The sequence below is a fragment of the Abramis brama genome (genome assembly GCF_963993115.1).
Source record: "Abramis brama genome assembly, chromosome: 12".
Classification (NCBI taxonomy): Eukaryota; Metazoa; Chordata; class Actinopteri; order Cypriniformes; family Leuciscidae; genus Abramis; species Abramis brama.
Genome location: NC_139974.1, coordinates 4132454 through 4152416, shown reverse-complemented (window position 1 = coordinate 4152416; position 19963 = coordinate 4132454). Strand labels below are relative to the sequence as shown.

The 19963-nt window shown below is 40.4% G+C and overlaps 1 protein-coding gene and 1 pseudogene across 2 annotated transcripts in view; both read right to left on the bottom strand.

Annotated features, from left to right (window-relative positions):
* The window catches only part of LOC311093929 (uncharacterized protein), a 331568-nt gene that overhangs the window by 297177 nt on the left and 14428 nt on the right, over window positions 1–19963 (bottom strand).
* LOC311093777 (NACHT, LRR and PYD domains-containing protein 3-like) lies at window positions 4609–15324 on the bottom strand (annotated as a pseudogene). The gene is made up of 6 exons (XR_014609647.1): window positions 15275–15324; window positions 14083–14199; window positions 13732–13848; window positions 7191–7307; window positions 6831–6944; window positions 4609–5503 (listed from the first exon to the last, which is right to left on the bottom strand). The product of XR_014609647.1 is annotated as an NACHT, LRR and PYD domains-containing protein 3-like (transcript).

The following is a 19963-nucleotide window of genomic DNA, read 5'->3' as shown; positions in this document are numbered from 1 at the left end:
CCTCTCAGACTCAGAGGCATGCGAGTGCTGAACTATTTGGACGACTGGTTGATCCTAGCCCAATCACGATCTCAGCTCATAGAGCACAGAGCCATTTTACTCGATCACCTCGAGAATCTTGGTATCACGGTCAATTGGGCGAAGAGTTCACTGAACCCCAGCCAAACGATTCCGTTTCTGGGTATAGTTCTGGACTCACAGTCTATGACAGCGCGGCTGTTGCCACAATGTGGCTGTTGCCTGAATGTTCAGCACGCGGCGATGTCTTTCCGCCGCGGCGCTTTCACCCCGCTCAGAAAATTTCAAAGGATGCTGGGTCTCATGGCCTCAGCATCGTCAGTTCTCCGGCTGGGCTTGCTCCGCATGCGCCCGCTGCAGTTCTGGTTGAAAGCGCGGGTTCCGCGCAGAGCGTGGGTGTCCGGTCATTACGCCTCAAGGTCGATCAGGACTGTGTCACAGCCCTGGTGCCTTGGATGGCGAACGACTGGTACCAATCAGGTGTAAGCCTGGGGACTTCCTCGAGGGTGAGGATGGTGTCTACGGACGCATCCACCTCGGGATGGGGAGCGCTGCTCGAGGGCAGACCGTCCTTCGGCCTATGGTCGGAACGGGAAAAGCTCCAACACATAAACTGCCTAGAAATGCTGGCAGTGCACAACGCGCTGACGCGTTTTTGTCCCCACATCAAGGACCAACACGTCATAGTCCGTTCGGACAACATGGCAGTGGTGTCCTACATAAATCGCCAAGGGCGGTCTGAATTCCAAACCCCTGTACAGGCTGGCGAAACGCCTCCTGCTATGGGCTCAGCACAACCTACGCTCGCTGAGAGCAGTACATGTGCCCGGGCTGCTGAATGTGGGCCCGGACAGACTGTCCAGGAACAACGTTCCTACGGGCGAATGGTCTCTACACCCACAAACAGTCCGGCTGTTGTGGGAGAGATTCGGCAAAGCGGAGGTGGACCTATTCGCGTCCCGCGAAAACGCTCACTGCCCCGCATTCTTTTCAAAGACCGACAGCGCGCTGTCCCAAAGGTGGCCGCGCTGCCCGCTATACGCTTTTCCCCCCGTCTCCCTCCTGCCTCAGGTGTTGGAACGGGTCAGGAAAACGAAATGCCCAGTGCTGCTTGTAGCACCGTTCTGGAAGAACCAGGCATGGTTCCCAGTTCTGATGCAGTTAGCAGACATCGCTCCATGGCCAGTGCCGTTGAGGAGAGATCTCCTCTCGCAGGCCAGGGGCTCGATCTGGCACCCACACCCGGAACTATGGTCCCTTCATGTGTGGGCGCTCAACGGATACCCGTTGGTCTCGCAGAGGGAGTCATGAATACCATCACGGAGGCTAGAGCGCCGTCGACCAGGCGACTCTACGCTTCAAAGTGGTCGGTTTTCTCCGGCTGGTGTACAGCTCGGAGCCTTTCACCCCTCGAATGTGAGGTAACGGAGGTTCTCTCCTTCCTACAAGAGCTGTTGGATAAGGGCAGATCCCCTTCCACGCTCAAAGTGTATGTGGCGGCTATTTCAGCGTTCTCCGGTTCAACGCTGGGTCAGTCACTAGGAAGGAATGATTTAGTCATCCGCTTCCTCAGGGGAGCTAGGAGACTGAATCCACCCAGACCTCCGTCAGTCCCTATGTGGGACCTTTCTACGGTCCTGGCGGCCATGAAAGGTGCCCCTTTCGAGCCTATCCAGTCAATCAGCCTCAAACATTTGTCTTTCAAAACAGTGTTTTTGATGGCTCTCGCTTCAGTGAAGCGCATAGGCGATCTGCACGCGCTCTCCGTGAGCCCGACGTGCTTGGAGTTTGGTCCTAATGACTCTAAGTCATACTCAAACCTAAGCACGGCTATGTGCCGAAATCCCTCAACACGCCTTTTCGGGCTCAGGTCATTTCCCTGGCTGCCCTGCCGGCGTCGAGTGAGGAAGGGGACTCGAGTTTTCTTTGCCCTGTTAGGGCTTTAAGAACTTATATGTCCCGCTCTGCTGCCTTTAGACAGACAGAGCAGCTCTTTGTCTCGTTCAGCGGACGTTCCAAAGGAACGGCTGTTTCGAAACAAAGTCTATCCAGATGGATAGTTGACGCCATAGCGCTGGCTTATACTGCCAAGGGCATTCAATGCCCGTTGGGAGTCAGAGCGCACTCTACGAGAGGCGTTGCCTCCTCGTGGGCTTGGTCCAGCGGGATTTCCTTACAGGATATATGTACGGCGGAAGGCTGGGCCTCTCCGTCTACATTTATCAGGTTTTATAACCTAGAGGTTCCCGCCTTACAGGCTAAGCTTTTGTCGGTGTAATACTATACCGACTATACTGGGCAGAACTGTGTAAGACCCACGTTTTCCCACATTAGTGCAGGCTCCCTACCCTGGCTATGTGATGTCATATTCGCGTCTGTGGACATGTCTATATAAGGACGGAGGAAACCCCTCCTGTCCTGTAGACTCTCCCTGTGAGGTCATGTTAAGCCTGCGGACGCTACAGTATAGGGAATTAAGGTTCCCCCCCCCTTATTCCCTGACTCTGTGTGAGTCTATCTGGTGATTATGCACTGTGTGCCTGAAATAGCTTCCGGTGATCAGTGTTTTTATCCCAGCACGCACGGCGTTTTGCAAGGGGTTCCCGTAGCGTTTTGATAAAACGCAGTACGAGAGAACTCTCGTAAGAGAACGTACTCGGTTACTAACGTAACCTCGGTTCTCTCTAGAAGAGGGAACGAGTACTGCGTTCCCTTGCCGTGCGTTTGGTTCACTCTGGTTCGCTTCGGCGATCAAAATCAAGTGAGTCAGCCTTCTCGAGCTCATTTTATAGAGGTAAGCCACGCCCGTCTCGGCGGGAAGTGGCGAGGAGGGCGCGAAGCGCCCTCATTGGTCTGATGTTGCATCAGCCTGCGCTCGATAGGCTTATGCAGTTGCCGCAGAGCAGCCAATGAGCAGACAAGCCGTCTTGCTTCAGCTGTCTGCTGCTGCCGCAACGCGTTTTACATATATGAAAAATTAAAGGATAATTTTTGCTTCAGTGTTTCGTGAAAAGAGACTTTTCCCGTAGCGTTTTGATAAAACGCAGTACTCGTTCCCTCTTCTAGAGAGAACCGAGGTTACGTTAGTAACCGAGTACGTTATAAAGGGAGGCTAATGAGGGCAACAGGTGAAACTTATACAGTAATGATTACAAAACGAGGATAACAAGGGGGTGGGGTTACATGACGAGACAACGCAAGCACATGAAAACATGGGCCTGTCATGATTCTGCCGCAAGACAAGAGAAAATCAAGAACAATATGGCAGAATCATGACAATAATAATGAGGAATTCAGACCCAAGCATTGCAGTTCCGCTTTATATAGACCACAAATGTATTATTTATATGTAAAAAGGAACAATTTAAAAGCATGATAGGCCTATGTCTACTTTAAATCATGTTTGATTCACATTCAGAGTAGTTATTTATTCTTATGGAGCCTGGCTGATTTAGTTTAGGTCTAGTCGTAGTTAAGGATAGCTCTACATTGGTTCATGATTAGTTCATATCTTTGCTGATCATGAGTTCATGTTGAAATAACTATTAATTCAGGTATTAGGATATGATTATTCATGTGCTGTTATTGTAAAGGGTTACCTAAGATATATATGAATTTCTCCTATTACAGTATTGCTTTGGTACGCAAGCACATGCTAAACTCATAAATATGATCCTGTTTTATCAGTGTAATGATTGTTGTGAGAGTGACTTACTGAACTGATCTGGATTCTTTAACCACAGGCATCAGCTTCTGAAGAACTTCATCTGGTCTATTTTGGGCTCCAATAAACTTTCTAAGCTCAAAAACATCCATCTTCTGCTCTGATGTCAGCAACACATAAACCAGAGCTGACCACTGTGAAGAGGAGAGTTTGGTTTCTCCTATTCCTCCAGATGTCAGATAATGCTGGATCTCCTGCATCAGAGAATCATCACCCAGTTCATTCAGACAGTGGAACAGATTGATGGATCTCTCTGGAGAGCGATTCTCCCTGATCTTCTGTTTGATGTACTGAACTGCTTTCTCTTTGTTGTAGGAGCATCTTCCAGTCTGTTTCAGTAGTTCTCGTAAGAGAGTCTGATTGGACTCCAATGAGAGACCCAGAAGGAAACGCAGGAAAAGGTCCAGATGTCCATTCTTACTCTGTAAAGCCTCATCAACAGCTCTATGATGCAGCTCAAATAATGAAGGATATTTCATCTGGTTTAAGATTTTAGTAAAGAAACCTTGTTTGGTTTTATCAAACACATTTTTGTTCTTATATGTAAAGTAAATGTGTGCATATAGAGCTGCTAGATGTTCATGGATGCTCAGATGAACAAAGCAGAAGACTTTCCCCTGATACAAGCCCAACTCCTCTCTGAAGATCTGAGTGCACAATCCTGAGTACACTGATGCTTCTGTCACATCAATGCCACACTCTCTCAGGTCTTCCTCATAGAAGATCAGGTTGCCTTTCACAAGCTGCTGGAAAGCCAGTTTCCCCAGTTTGAGAATCATGTCTTCTTCATCTTTCACTCTCTTCTCATAGTCCTTCTCATGTTTGATGTTGGTCTGAATGATCAGGAAGTGTGTGTACATCTGAGTGAGAGTCTTGGGAATCTCTCCTCTCTCTGCTTCACTCAACATCTTCTCTAGAACAGTGGCTGAGATCCAGCAGAACACTGGGATGTGGCACATGATGTGGAGGCTCCTCGAGGACTTCAGGTGTGTGATGATTGTATTGGCCAGACTCTGATCACTGATTCTCTTTCTGAAGTATTCCTCCTTCTGTGGCTCATTGAAGCCTCGTACCTCTGTCACTCGATGGACACACTCAGAGGGGACGAGATCCGCTGCTGCTGGTCTGGAGGTGATCCAGATGAGAGCAGAGGGAAGCAGATTCCCCTCAATGAGGTTCATCAGCAGCTCGTCCACTGAGGCTGATTCAGATATATCACACAGTTTCACTTCGCTCTTAAAGTTCAGAGACAGACGACACTCATCCAGACCATCAAAGATGAACAACACTTTATATTCATCACTGGATATTTCCATTTCTTTAGTTTCCGGGAAAAACACATGAAGAAGATCTGAAAGACTGAGTGTTTTGTCCTTCATCAAGTTGATCTCTCTGAAAGGAAGTGGAAATATGAGCTGGACGTCCTGATTCTCTTTCCCTTCAGCCCAGTCCACAATGAACTTCTGCACAGAGACTGTTTTCCCAATGCCAGCGACTCCCTTTGTCAGCACAGTTCTGATGGGTTTGTCTTGTCCAGGAAAATGTCTAAAGATGTCATTGCATTTGATCGGTGTGTCCTCTGTTGATGCTCTCCTGGATTGTGTCTCAATCTGTCTCACCTCATGCTCATTATTGATCTCTCCACTTTCACTCTCTGTGATGTAGAGCTCTGTGTAGATCTCATTCAGGAGTGTTGGGTTTCCCTGCTTTGCTGTTCCTTCATACAGACACTGAAACTTCTTCAGCAGATTTGATTTAAATCTGATTTCGACCAGGGAAAGATTGACAGATTACAACATGAAGAGATAAGTTTTAGTAAAATAACAACACTCTCTAATTAAATAATTAGACAATATCACACAAGCAACAGTGCTGTTGGTCTATATATCAGTAAAACTGTTATTTGGCCGTTTGGACAAGCCTCTGGGAATTGGATATTGATAATTTTATTATTTGATTTTTTTCTCAATTCAAATAAATCTGGAAATATTTGAGATACATGAACATTTTGTAGGGAAAAACCTCTCATCTAATGCAGTAAACTATACAGTGGATCTGCTTCACTTGGATCATTACTATAATATTAAAGGTAAGAATTAGCAACAATGTCCAAATTATTTAATTCAACTGAATTCAGACAGAATAAATCAACATTCAATTTAATCTAAAAAACTGAAGGCCGGTTTAATGAACTTCCATAACCTGCAGCTCCTGAACTTCCTGTAAGAGTTGAGAGGCTCTGATAGTCTTTGAAATAATGATGGTAACAATAATCAACTCTTTTTAATAGAAAAATAAATGACCTGATTCAATTTTCACACTTTGACGCAAACACATTTTAGTTTGAGTTTCTAATTTTTAATTATTTGCAATTATTTTATTATATTACTGTATTTTTAATTAAGAATATAACTGAAACAGATTTAAACATACATTAAATAATGAATACATCCCTAATAGTAATGTTATTTGGTTCACAAGCTGTTTTATCTCTCCATGGTTGAAACACATGTCAGTGAGTTGTACTGTATATTTCAACATATATTCTTGTGTTCATGGTTCATTCATGTTTATTTCATGCTATAACTAGCAATAAAGATATGATTGGTTCTTGCTGCCGTTTAAAGGAAGGGTTGATAAAGCGTCTGATAAAGAATCTGTCATTCCACATTAAAGAGCGGCAAAACATATTTATATTTTGTGATTAAATTAAACGAATTTGAAAGCGTACACCCTGTTTATAAAATGTAACAAAAGTAACAGTGCGATAAGTGAACTTTTAGAAAAGTTTTATTTACTAATCAACTGAAAAAAGAATAGATTAAAAGATCAATCTTGGTAAATGATCTTCAGATTGTTCAAATGAAGAATGAATCTATATTTATGACCACCGCTAAAAATCATGCTGATATTCAGACCAACAGCAAGACTGCATGAGTGTTATAGCTCTTGTAACAATACTTCAATAAACAAGAAGTTAACTTGCGTTAAAAGTGTTGCTAGTTACTATTTACTATTATTAATAATGGATAGTCTGAGTACAAAGAGTTACTATCAGGATGAGTCTGTCCAGACAGAAATGTTGTACCTCATTTGAGTTGATTTTTGTCTCCTCTTAAATGTCCTGTTGTCCATAGACCGGTCACTCTTCATGGACACACAGCTGGACTCTGGAGCCTGTGATCTCTGCTGGGGGAATCCACTTCAATAGAATACAGACAAGAATATATATAGTTCATTTTACATGGATAGATTGGTCTCTATATGAGGTTTATCTACACTTATCCATCCGTCTATTCAGGTCTTGCAGTCTCTACTAATGAGCTGATGAGCTGAAACAGGTGTTTTATATGAGGGAGACATAAGAAAATGTGTAGTGGTTGTGTTAGAGGCTCCAGAGAAGATCTGGGAAGAGCTGATCTAGTCTCTCTAGACAAAAATGTTGTACCTCAGACCTGTTGATGTGTGTTTTCCTTTAAATGCTATTGGATGCCCCATAGACCAGTCACTCCTCATGGACACACAGCTGGACTCCGGTGGGTTTGATCTCTGTCTGCAACTTTGGCTTCAATAGAACAGACGATTTAAAAATAACAGATATGACATAATAGACAAGAATTCATATTTCTGCACTGTAAAAAATGATCGTGATTTTAACTGTAAAAAGGCCATAAAAATGCTTCTGTAACGATTTAAGTCCACTGGAGGGAAGTAGTAGTGAGAACCCAAATGCAGTTTATTCCAAAACGTGATCAAACATAAAACAAAGGTATGACGACGCATGGAACTCAAAACAAGAACATAGATAGTGATGGCAATTTCAAAACACTGCTTCATGAAGCTTTGAAACCTTTACAAATCTTTTGTCCCGAATCAATGGTTCGGAGCGTGTATCAAACTGCCAGAGTCGCGTGATTTCAGTAAACGAGGCTTCATTACATCATAACTTTCGCAAAATTTCAATGGTTCACCGCTGGGGGCGATGATCTCTGTCAACCCATGAATAGATGAACAAGTGTCTGTGGGTTTTACCTGATCTCTGATCAGTTTATACATTTGTAGACGTATTAATTAGACATTAGTATAATTAAAATGAATAATGGTCGTTAATAGTCTCTAATTGACTAATTGACCTGTTAGCTGAGACATTCATAACAAACCCTGACATTTGATAAACAGAACATATAGACACTTGATAATCTTATTAGATAATTGCATTTGAAAGATTTTACTTTTTTTTTTTTTAAATCCAATAGATTTGTAAAAGGTGTTTTCATAAATATTTGGCCTAGGTTTTTTGTTGCATTTACACTGTTCTGGCCACTAGGAGTCACCGTGGAGACGGGTGTCAGATTGTTTCGAAGCCTCAACACAATACGGCACATTTGCTTAAACTGTTTCAGTGTTACACGAAGCTTCGATCTGCCTTTCGATCTTCGATCTGCCTTTTTGCCGAAGCTTTTTTTTTTTTGCCCGTTTTTTGTTGATATCTTTCAAAATCCATTGCATTTAAAGGGATAAACTATTTATTGTACAGCTTAATTTGACCAAAGACATTAATATATGCTATTAAACCAGGCTGAAGCTCAAATTATTTTAAAGTTTTTATTTGAATAAATAATTTAAAAGGCACTTTTACAAACATTTACTAAAATCAGAAAGATTGAACAGAGGTGCTACAGTTTTCCTTGAGAGAGGGTGTGTGTCTTTGTCTGTGTGTGTGTGTGTGTGTGTGTGTGTGTGTGTGTGTGTGTGTGTGTGTGTGTGTGTGTGTGTGTGTGTGTGTGTGTGTGTGTGAGAGAGAGAGAGAGAATGTGAGAGAGGCAGAGAGACAAGGAAACAGAGAACAAATAATGTTAGCCTATGCAATCATATCTTTGTGTAGGCTAGTTGACAATAACAGTGTAACAAATTCATAACGGTGATTCCAACACTTAAATATTGGGTTAAAATAAATCAAACACGTAATGGATTCTCCTTGCAGATAAATACACTCACAGAATAATTGCACTCACTCACATCCATACACGATAAATACCACAGGGCTGTCACTGCTGTCGCGGTCATCAGAGGATGACACGTCTCCAGATCCAAAAAAATCACTGACTAGCCTGAGCCACTCTTGATGACCAGCAGCAAAGCTTAGGTTAGAAGCCTCCAGTGAGTTCAATGCTTTTGGCGACTTTTTGGCGACTTTGCTCTCTTTTGACAGCGACATTTCTCAAATTAATAATATTTAATCTTTCTGAGGAGATCTGCTAGCTTATTTACACTGAGCGCTACGAGTCTGACAGGAGGATGGCTGGACCAATCGCGTGCCGGTCAGTCGAAACGGGCTTCCCATTGACAAATGGGAAAAGCAATATTCATTTCCAGCGAATTTAGTAAAACTTTGTAAACTTTAATAGTCATTTAAATACCTTTACTCAATTATCTGGACTACGAAACTTTAGGGGATTATTTTTGAATGTCTGTTCTTTGAAATTTAGCACAAAAAAAATTATTAAAAAAATCTATTATTTCATTTTTTTTCCACATAATCGGCCCATATCTTAAAATGGAACGTTGCGACTTCCGACTCATTTTGCCAGATCGGGTCACATTTGATGACCAGCTGACCTTCACAGATCACATTTCAAAGACAGCTCGATCATGCAGGTTTGCACTGCACAACATCAGGAAGATCAGGCCTTTCCTAACTGCGCATGCAACACAACTTCTCGTCCAGGCCCTGGTCATCTCTAGGCTTGACTATTGCAATGCTCTTCTGGCTGGACTTCCATCATGTGCAACTAAACCTCTACAGATGATCCAGAACGCTGCAGCTCATCTAGTCTTCAACGAGCCCAAGAGGGCCCACGTCACTCCTCTGTTCATCTCTCTGCACTGGCTACCTCTCGCTGCTCGCATCAAGTTCAAGGCATTGACGCTTGATTACAGATCTATCACAGGCTCAGCTCCCTCCTACTTTCACTCACTCCTACGAGTCTACATCCCTACCAGAAGCCTCACTCACACACACACACACCCACACACACTCACTCCTACGAGTCTACATCACTACCAGAAGCCTATGATCGGTCAAAGAGCGACGTCTCGTGGTTCCATCACAGAGAGCCACAAAATCACTTTCCAGAACTTTCTCATTCACAGTTCCCTGCTGGTGGAACGCTCTCCCCACCCTCATCCGGAACGCAGAATCCCTGACAACATTCAGAAGACAGCTGAAAACTCATCTCTTCCGTGAGCACTTAACCGCATAAAAAATAAAATAATCCTTTCTCCTTTAAAACCTCGGTTATCAGGCTTATGCTACTCTGAACAATGCCTGAACTTCGGATTTTGAGCACTTCTTGCGTTGTTTCTCGCCTCTCCACGATGACTTGCTAATAATTTAGTCCTAATTTGTAAGCAAGCAAGCAAGCAAACTTTATTTATAAAGCACTTTACAACGACCGAAGTAGCCCAAAGTGCTGTACAAAACAAACCATAACACAACACAGCTAATGCAATATAAAATACATAGTGAAGTAAGTTAAAATTAAAACATATAAAACAAACAATAACATACAAAATGTCAACTCCCGGTGTTAAAGGCCAAGGAAAATAGATGAGTTTTTAAAAGAGATTTAAAATGAGTAAGTGAAGTGGCCTGTTTTACCGGCTGAGGCAGGTCATTCCACAATTTTGGAGCTGCCACAGCAAAGGCGCGATCCCCTCTGAGTTTACGTTTTGTTTTGGGCACGTGAAGGAGCAGTTTATCGGCTGACCTAAGAGAGCGAGTGGGTGTGTGAAGATGTATTAGCTCAGAAATATAAGACGGGGCAAGACCATTTAATGATTTGAAAACAAATAAAAGAACTTTAAAATTAATCCTGTACTGTACAGGCAGCCAGTGAAGCGACGCCAAGACGGGTGTAATGTGCTCATACTTACGTACTCCTGTCAAGAGACGTGCTGCAGCGTTTTGCACCATTTGAAGACGAGCTAAAGAAGACCCACTAACCCCCACGAGAAGTGAGTTACAGTAATCCAGCCTGCTAGTAATAAAGGCATGGATTACTGTCTCAAATTGTCGTCTTTCTAAAAAAGGCTTCACTTTGGCCAATTGCCTCAGCTGGAAGAAGCCTGTTTTTACCACTGCTCTGATCTGGCTGTCAAAGTTAAGATGAGCATCAATTTTAACCCCTAGGTTAGTGATGACTGGTTTAACATATTGGGCCAAAGCACCCAGCTCAATGGAACTAGTCCCATTTGTACCACCAAAAATCATCACTTCCGTTTTATTTGTATTAAAACTTAAAAAATTAATAGCCATCCAGGCTTTAACATCGTCTAGGCACTCTATTAGCGAACTGACAGTGTCATTCTTTTTAATCGGCATGTATATCTGACTATCATCAGCATAGCAGTGAAAAGATATACCATGCTTCCTAATTACTGAGCCTAGCGGTAGCAAATACAATGAAAATAGAAGAGGACCCAGAACTGACCCCTGAGGGACCCCACAAGAGAGAGGTGCAGAAGAGGACTCAGAGTTCCCACAGCTGACACAGAGAGTTCGACCTTCCAGATATGATCTGAACCATTCAAGCGCTATACCTTTTATGCCCACACAATGCTCCAATCGAGAAATCAAAATTTCATGGTCCACAGTATCAAATGCAGCCGTTAGGTCAAGAAGCACAAGAACAACATAATTTCCAGAATCTGTGGCTAAATAAATATCATTAAAAACTTTTAAAAGAGCGGATTCGGTGCTGTGTAAAGATTTGAAGCCGGACTGGAATACCTCAAGGGTATTGTTATCTTTCAAAAAAGCCATTATTTGATTGCAGACTATCTTTTCAAGGATTTTTGAAATAAAAGGCAGTTTTGAAATAGGCCTAAAATTAGCAAGATCTGTAGGATCAAGACCAGGTTTTTTAAGTAGAGGTTGCACTACAGCGTGTTTAAAAATTTTAGGGACCACACCTGAGGACAGACTGCTATTAGCAACTGCAAGAACAGACGGTCCTATAGTAGAAAAAACCTCCTTAAAGAATCGAGGAGGAATAGCATCTTGTGGTGAACCTGAGGGCTTCAAATTTCCAACAATCTCCTGTAACATACACAAAGTCACAGGTTCAAACTTATCAAATGTCGCAGAGCAGATAACAGAGACTGAGGGGTCACAGGCAGAAGGTGAAATTAGAGCTCTAATAGAAGTGATTTTATCATTAAAAAAGCGTAAAAAATTTTCACAGGCAGCCGAAGACTCATCAACACAGACAGTTTGTGGAACATTAATAACTGAGTCAATAGTTTTAAATAGAACGCGAGGCTTATTACTGTTCAAAAAAATGATCTCAGAGATATACATTCTTTTAGCATCTTTCACAATTGACTGATAGTGACGCCAGCATTCCCGTAGCATTTGAAATGACACTTGCAGTCTATCCTTTTTCCATTTACGCTCAACTTGACGGCACTTGCGTCTAGCAGCACGCACCGTGTCATTTAGCCATGGTTCAAATTTAGTTTTCGGTTGCCTGACTTTTAATGGAGCCACAGTATCTATAACAGATTGACAGGTGGAGTGTAACCATGAGCAAAGCTCGTCTGAATCACACATATGCTGTGGTATACAATAATTCTGATTAAAAACAGATGAAAATTTAACAGCAGTAGTAGAGTTAATAATGCGGCAGGGCCGAGCAACAGTACAGGGTTTGTTTGTACTATAGTCCAAGGCAAACTCAAATAGTATAGGCATATGATCAGAGAACACTGCGTCGCCGATCTCTAGATTGTAAACAGGCAACCCAAAAGATAAAATAAGATCAAGTGTATGTCCACGTTCATGCGTGGGGCCAGACACAAACTGCGTGAGATTAAAAGAGTCAATAAGAGACAAAAAATCCCTTACCATTGGGGCGTCAGTACAACACACATGGACATTAAAATCCCCAATAATGAGGACGCGGTCATATTCCGGCATTATTTCAGCCAGAAAAATAGAAAACTCATTTATAAAGTCCTTATTGTATTTTGGAGGCCGATAGACCACTGCACATAATACAGTATAAGAACGACCCAGCTCAAATAAACAGAGTTCAAAACTGCTAAAAGGTGTTGATAAAAATCTCTGTTTACATTTATAAGTGTTTTTATAAACAATTGCTATTCCTCCTCCTCGTCCCGACGACCGCGGGGAATTTAAGTAGCTGCAACCATGCGGTAAAAACTCAGAAAAAACGCTGGACTCACCAACACTCAACCAAGTCTCAGTCACACATAGGAAATCCAGTCCCCGGGAGGTGAAAAAGTCCTTTAGGATAAAAGTTTTATTTGCTAGTGATCTAGCATTTACTAAGCCAATCCTGGCAGGGGCCGGCAGGGCTTTAATGTTGTTGTCTTTCCGAGAGACCCGGCACAGAGGTCGCAGGTCTCGCAGGTTCACCCCACGCCAACGAAGACGAGGAGAGCAAGGAGCACGGGCCTGGAATTCCTCGTCCGGTCCGACGACAGGTACCAACCAGGCGTCGACAGGGTCTAGCGATCGGCGAGAAATAAACGGACGAGGCACCGCTCGGTACTTGGACCAGGGGATCATTGAAATGTGCGCCAGGGAAGCCTTCATTCTCACCAGCCGTCCGCTGCGTTTACCCCGGCGGCGAGATCGCTTACGCTGGTGATGTAAGGTAAACCGGCAGAGGGAAGCTGGGATCTCAGACAGGAACGGTGGCAATGTTTTTTGTCCACCGTAATCAAACTCAACAGTAGGTCGAAGATCCAGTAAACTTTGGCGCTCATACACCAGTAAGGAGTCAACATGTTGAACAACGAGTGACGTAAACAGCACAAACAGACACAATAACTGAAGGATAAGACGGCAGGCCACACACACTGGCGCCATCTTGAATAAAAGCGAAACTTGTAATTCGCTTTGGACAAAAGCATCTGCTAAATGACTAAATGTAAATGTATCTGTCTATCAAATGTTGTACCTCAGATCTGTTGGTGTGTGTTTTCCTTTAAATGTTAATGGATTCCCCATAGACCGGTCACTCTTCATGGACACATAGCTGGACTCCGGTGGGTTTGATTTCTGTCTGCAACTTTGGCTTCAATAGAACAGACAATTTAAAAATAACAGATATGACATAATAGACAAGAATTCATATAGCTAATTTTACATGTAGATAAACTTTATATAGACTATCTATCTATCTATCTATCTATCTATCTATCTATCTATCTATCTATCTATCTATCTATCTATCTATCTATCTATCTATCTATCTATCTATCTATCTATCTATCTATCTATCTATCTATCCATCTATCAAATGTTGTACCTCAGACCAGTTGATGTGTGTTTTCCTTTAAAGGTTATTGGCTGCCCCATAGACCGGTCACTCTTCATGGACACACAGCTGGGCTCCGGTGAGATTGATCTTTCAGCCTTAAACTGACTTTAATAGAACAGAGATAACAGAATAGAGACAAGAATCAACTTGGCTGATTTAACATGAAAATAAATCCCACATGAGAAGATTGTCTAAGATCGTATACCATACCATACCAACTTTATTTGTTAAGCACTTTACAACAACCAAAGTTGACCAAAGTGCTGTACAGGAAAATTAGGCAAAGTTACATAAAACGACATAAACAGGCATACAAATAAATGTATGTTGAAGAGTGATGAGACTGTCCAAGGATAATGTCATATATCATCTAGCTGTCTACTGTATCTGTGTGTCTTTGGACAGTGTTTAAAGACCCTGAGTGTCTCCAACTACTGTATATCCAGCACCAGAATATGATAGAGACAACAGATCACGGTAATACTTTAGAATTCTGATCCGTCATTAATGAATAATTACACAGGAACAAATGAGTAATGCACTATTAATATTCTAGTAACTATTAACTAGCAAGAAACTCTGATTAACAAATTAGTAAGTAATAGCGCTTAGTCGAGTGTGGTAGTTCACTATTAGCTAATCAGTAACTACTATTTTTTTCATACCACACTGAAGACTACTAAGAACTACTATATACAGGTTCATAATTAATGTGAATAATGCATAATATATAATTAATTCTAAAGTGAATGTCATGATAACCCACTAGTAATGAATCAAGTGTTACTACATAGTTAAAAAGGAACTACTATTTATTTGGATCAGTATTCTAAAGGGAAAAACATGATAACTATCTAGTAATAACTGAAGTCACTTGTACGCTTTTGAGTTTTTTGTACGGTTTTGGATAGTAATAACTCAAGTGTTACTACATCCTTCTAAAGGAACAACTAATTATTATCCAATAGTAGTTCCTTCTTAAGGATGTTTCTTGCTAGTTAATAATAATGTTAATAGTACATTACGCATTTGTTCCTGTGTAATTATTCAATAATAATGGATCAGTATTCAACAATGTTACCAAGATCACTATACCAACCCTGGCAAACACACACAACACCCTGTTATGTGCAGAAAATGAGTCTTCTATAACATTAAGATCATATGAAGACTAAAGTACCTGAATCCTAGATAAGAATCTCCATGTCTGAATGTGTGTGTGTCGTCCATCATTCAGTCTTCATGGAGCTGCTCGGGTAAGAGATCAGAAACACTCATTCACACACACTCAAATACAATACATTACAAAATTATTACAAAATACAATACATTACAAAAAGTTTTTTTTTTTTTTAACAATCTTGATTATATATGTATTGAAGAAAAAATAAGTCTCATATTTCTATTCTCTTTCCATCATGACATTTCCCCCATTATGTTATTGGTTGAAAAAAACTGTGATAATGATGAATTGCAAGAATATGATAAATACTTTTTTTTTTTTAAATAAAATATTACATCTGGTGTGTTAGTATAAAACTCACAACCTGGAAAAATTATGAAGAATTTACAGGACAGTAAAATAATTTAAGAAAAAAAAAGAAGATCATTATACTTCTGGTGTATAAGTTGATTTGGGATCATGTAAATTAATTTGCAAAACTTGCAAAACTTGCAGGGCTGGGTTTCCCGAAACCTTCTTAACGCTACGTCGTTCTTAAGTTACACCTTAAGCTGTACCTTATCGTTAATACGTGTTTCCCGAAATGTTCTTAGTTAAGTATAGGCTACCTTCTGTAAGTCATACGTTCGGAAGGTTGGTCTGGACCACTATTGGCTTTACCTTATCACTGTTGCAGGTCTATACGAATATAATTCTAAAGTTTTAATACACCCAGACAGTGTTCAATTAGGCTAATTCAAGTGTTTTCATGCAAAGAATAAAATTGTCAATCACACTGATTGTTGTTAGAATTTTAATTATATTATTATTATATTATTAATTTAATAAAAGAGCGCTTTTAAAGGCCAGTGAAAGCATAGGCTACTGTCAGTTAAGTCCTATTCGGACGCTAATATTGTTTCTCATGGGCTCGTCCGGTATTGTAAACATTTACAGGGGTAAATCGGTGATTTTAGTGCCGTCCGAATCCATAATATCAGTGTTTTTTCTCACCCAACCCGCGTAAAAATCCCTGTCCAAATTAGTACCTACTGTTTTTTGACAAACAGGTCGTGTGGTGATTTAATTGCCGTCTGAATCCACATCTCTGAGTTTACAAGAAGAGATTCAAAATTCACTGTTTAAATCCTTTTTGATCACTGCCGAGCACCGTACGTAAGATGTAAACTTTTATTACTGAAATGTATGATGATGTATCACAAAAAAAAAAAATGTATTCAGGACTTTTTCTCTGATTATTGAGGCCCAAAATGACTGAATTTCCTGCTGCTTTTCCAAAACATTGTTTGCGCTGAATTTTGATAAGCTAATGTCACTTTACCCGCTCATGTTAACATTTTAGCATCATTTTATGTCTATGAGCAATAGAAATATCATGTCTGAGCAGACGGAGAGGGTTGAAACACGACTGGACAATGCTCTTCTACTGGACCCACATATACTGAAATAAATGCACTTATAAACTATAAACTGTTAACGTGGCTATAGCATGCAATATTTGTTTATTTCCCTAATAAAATGTTTACATTTTCTTGAAATGTTTAATTAAACAGTTTAAAATCATTAACAGAAAAAATTCAAACAATGTAAACTGATTTCCATGTTTGCTATTTCTAGAAATCCTCCTCATCTGATGTTATTCTGGTATTGAGGTATTCAGGTTGTTACAGAACTCTTTAGACTGGACATTGATTTACACAGACAATTATAATCAAACTATATGTCCAACAAAGACAGTAAGGATTTGAATAATAAGATCAAGAACTTCATATTACATTAAGAACTTTAACTATGATACTTTAAGTATTTCATGGCTGCTTAAGGTAATGAAAGGCTTTATGCGTCTCACCTGAAGACTCTCCTTGATCAGAATCAAAGGTTATAGACACAGATTCTCAAATCCCTGCATAAGCAGCTTTAAACATCACGAGTTGATAAAAATATGGAAGTTGGGAAATCTAGTATCACTTTCATTCTGCTAGTAAATCATGGTTGCCAGATCTGCTCTAGCTCATATCATCCGTTTCATACACAGTTCAGTTGAGAAAAGCTAGTAGTGCACCAGTTCTGACAATGTAAAAATGTAAAAACTTGCTAATATTATTATTTTCATACACAGTTACATGAAATTGTGGCTGTTTGAATCGAAAAACATAAGCTCTGCAATATATCTTAAAATCAGCTCTTGCATCTCCTATGATTCACAGACATGACTCTAGTTTTCATTCCAAAGTGCAAGAGAAATATTATTTATATTTGGCCCAAGAAAACTTGTAAAATCAACATTTACATATAAACTTGTGCATTTTTAAGCGCAAAATGTCAAACAAAAACTAGGAAAGCAATTTTTATTTTTATTTTGTGAGCTTGACTTCTTCTTATTCTTATGCAACATGATATTTAAAATACAATCATTCTTTTTTTTCCCCATTATGGTTTAAAAAAATGAGAAAGGAATGGATGAAAAACTACATGGACCAAATGGAGATTGATGAATATTGGAGTGATGAAGGCATTATAAGTTTAAGTATTTTAATTAAAGAATGAATAAAATCTGCTCATACCAAGTCAAAACTTAAAGGTTATTAATAATAACATTAAAATTACAAAATACCAAGACATTGTTAAATCTCAGTAGCAAATTGAGTTTGACATTGAAGGGTTACAAATTTAAGAATCTATTTCAGATATGCTTCCTTACATAACATCACGGTGAAGAATACTGATTTTAGCATTTGAGGTTTTAATTTAGATTATAAATTATAACTTACTTTTCCTTTGTAAGTTAAATGAGTCAGATCACGGAGACGCTAACCTATTGTCTTTAATGGTTCTTGGAGCAAGAGCCACAGTCCAGACGTTGAATCGTTTGGCTGATTGGATTAGCACATATGCATTTGAGTGGTTATGCTGATTAAATTGAGACTGCCGGTCTGGGGCGGGTTCCTTAACCTGTATACTCATTTACATGCTTTGTTTGAATTTGTCTCCACCTTCAAAAGTCCCTCCTCCTAAAATGCCTATAAGACACAATGTAAATTTATGTACGTCAGATCATGTTGGAAGTACTACAGCAACGTACAGCAGAGTTCTCAATAAAGAATAACTTCCGTTGAACGCGATCCCAACTGTCTCCTGGTCTCTGCTTCAACTTTACAACAACATGAATCTAGTTCTTACTGTGGTGATCTGATGGCAGATAAAGATGGTGATTGAGGGATCAGTCGTTCTTATACAGTATATGAACTTGCGACACTTGCCACAATGCATATTTTCTACGACTTTTCACAATTATTTTTTTAAACCAAAATAGGTGCTGCATGTTAGATGTACTTCAAGAGTATAAAGTATAATGTATAAATAAATGTAAATGTTTTCCATCTTGTGGTTATGATATGTGATGATCATATCGGTCTCAGATGGGGATGGATTCATCATCTAGTGCAGACGTCAGCAACCTAAGGCACGCGTGCCAACACTGGCACGCGGAGGCAGTGCGAGAAGTGTATTTCATTCAGATAAAGTAGTCTACCTGCATACAGATCTACATTTTGATGTAATAATTCCTCGTAGTAAAAAAAGCTTATTTTATTAAGTTAGAGATGCACCGATTGATCCGCTGGTGGCCGAAATCAGCCGATTTTCATGTGATCAGCCATAACCGGCGACCGGCCGGTCAGTCTGACATATGCCGATTTTATGCCGGTCAAATGCACTCGGTCTCGGGCTCAGCATGATTACCATCGCGCAACACCAGCATCACATGTGCACACGGAACGCACATGTTGAAAAATTACGGCCGTTTCACGCATATTTTTTTCGGCGTGCATGTTAATCAATGAGTGCATTCACACCGGGAGCAGCGCGTGAGCGCCCAACAGGAGCGTCGCGTGAGCAGCAGTGAAGCGAGGGTTTCGCCGCCTAGTCTATTTTGTCTGCGCTGCTCACGGTCAATTAAAGTGAAAGCACACATTTGATTGACAAAATAAATATGATTTCAAACAAAAGTGCCTAAAATGCACAGAATGTGCATGTCTAGTGTGTTTTAACAAGAACTGGATTAGGTTATGTCAGAAAAGAAAATGAAGACTCAAAAATATGTAGGGTGAATTCAGGTAGAGTGGGACATCAGGTTGAGTGGGACACTTAAGCTTTTGGGTACTGCAAAGGGTTAATTTTGTAAGCCAATCACAACAATTGTTACTGTGTTGTAGCTGAATGTCTATTGGATATGAAATAAAGGTTGTGATTGGTGTGACATCAAAGATGTGGTCCAGTTGTTATTTTTCAAATTGCTTGACTCCTGAGAACTCACGTTAAGCCACCCGGCAAGTGTAAATCTATTTAGAATAATAAGGTTGATAATTCTGCCACTTATGATGTAACAATAAAACTTTTGCTTTTACATACATTTATACTGTATGTGTATTAGATATTAAAAACAATGAACATCTAACTGTTTAAAATATTTGTGAAAATTAGATTCACAGCACTGTCCCACTCAACCTGACAGTGTAAGGTTGAGTGGGACAGTGCATTTCAGGTTGAGTGGGACAGTGCTGTGAATCTAATTTTCACAAATATTTTAAACAGTTAGATGCACATTGTTATTAATCTCTAATACACAGATTATTGTTACATCATAAGTGACAGAATTATCAACCTTATTATCCTGAATTACCCTGA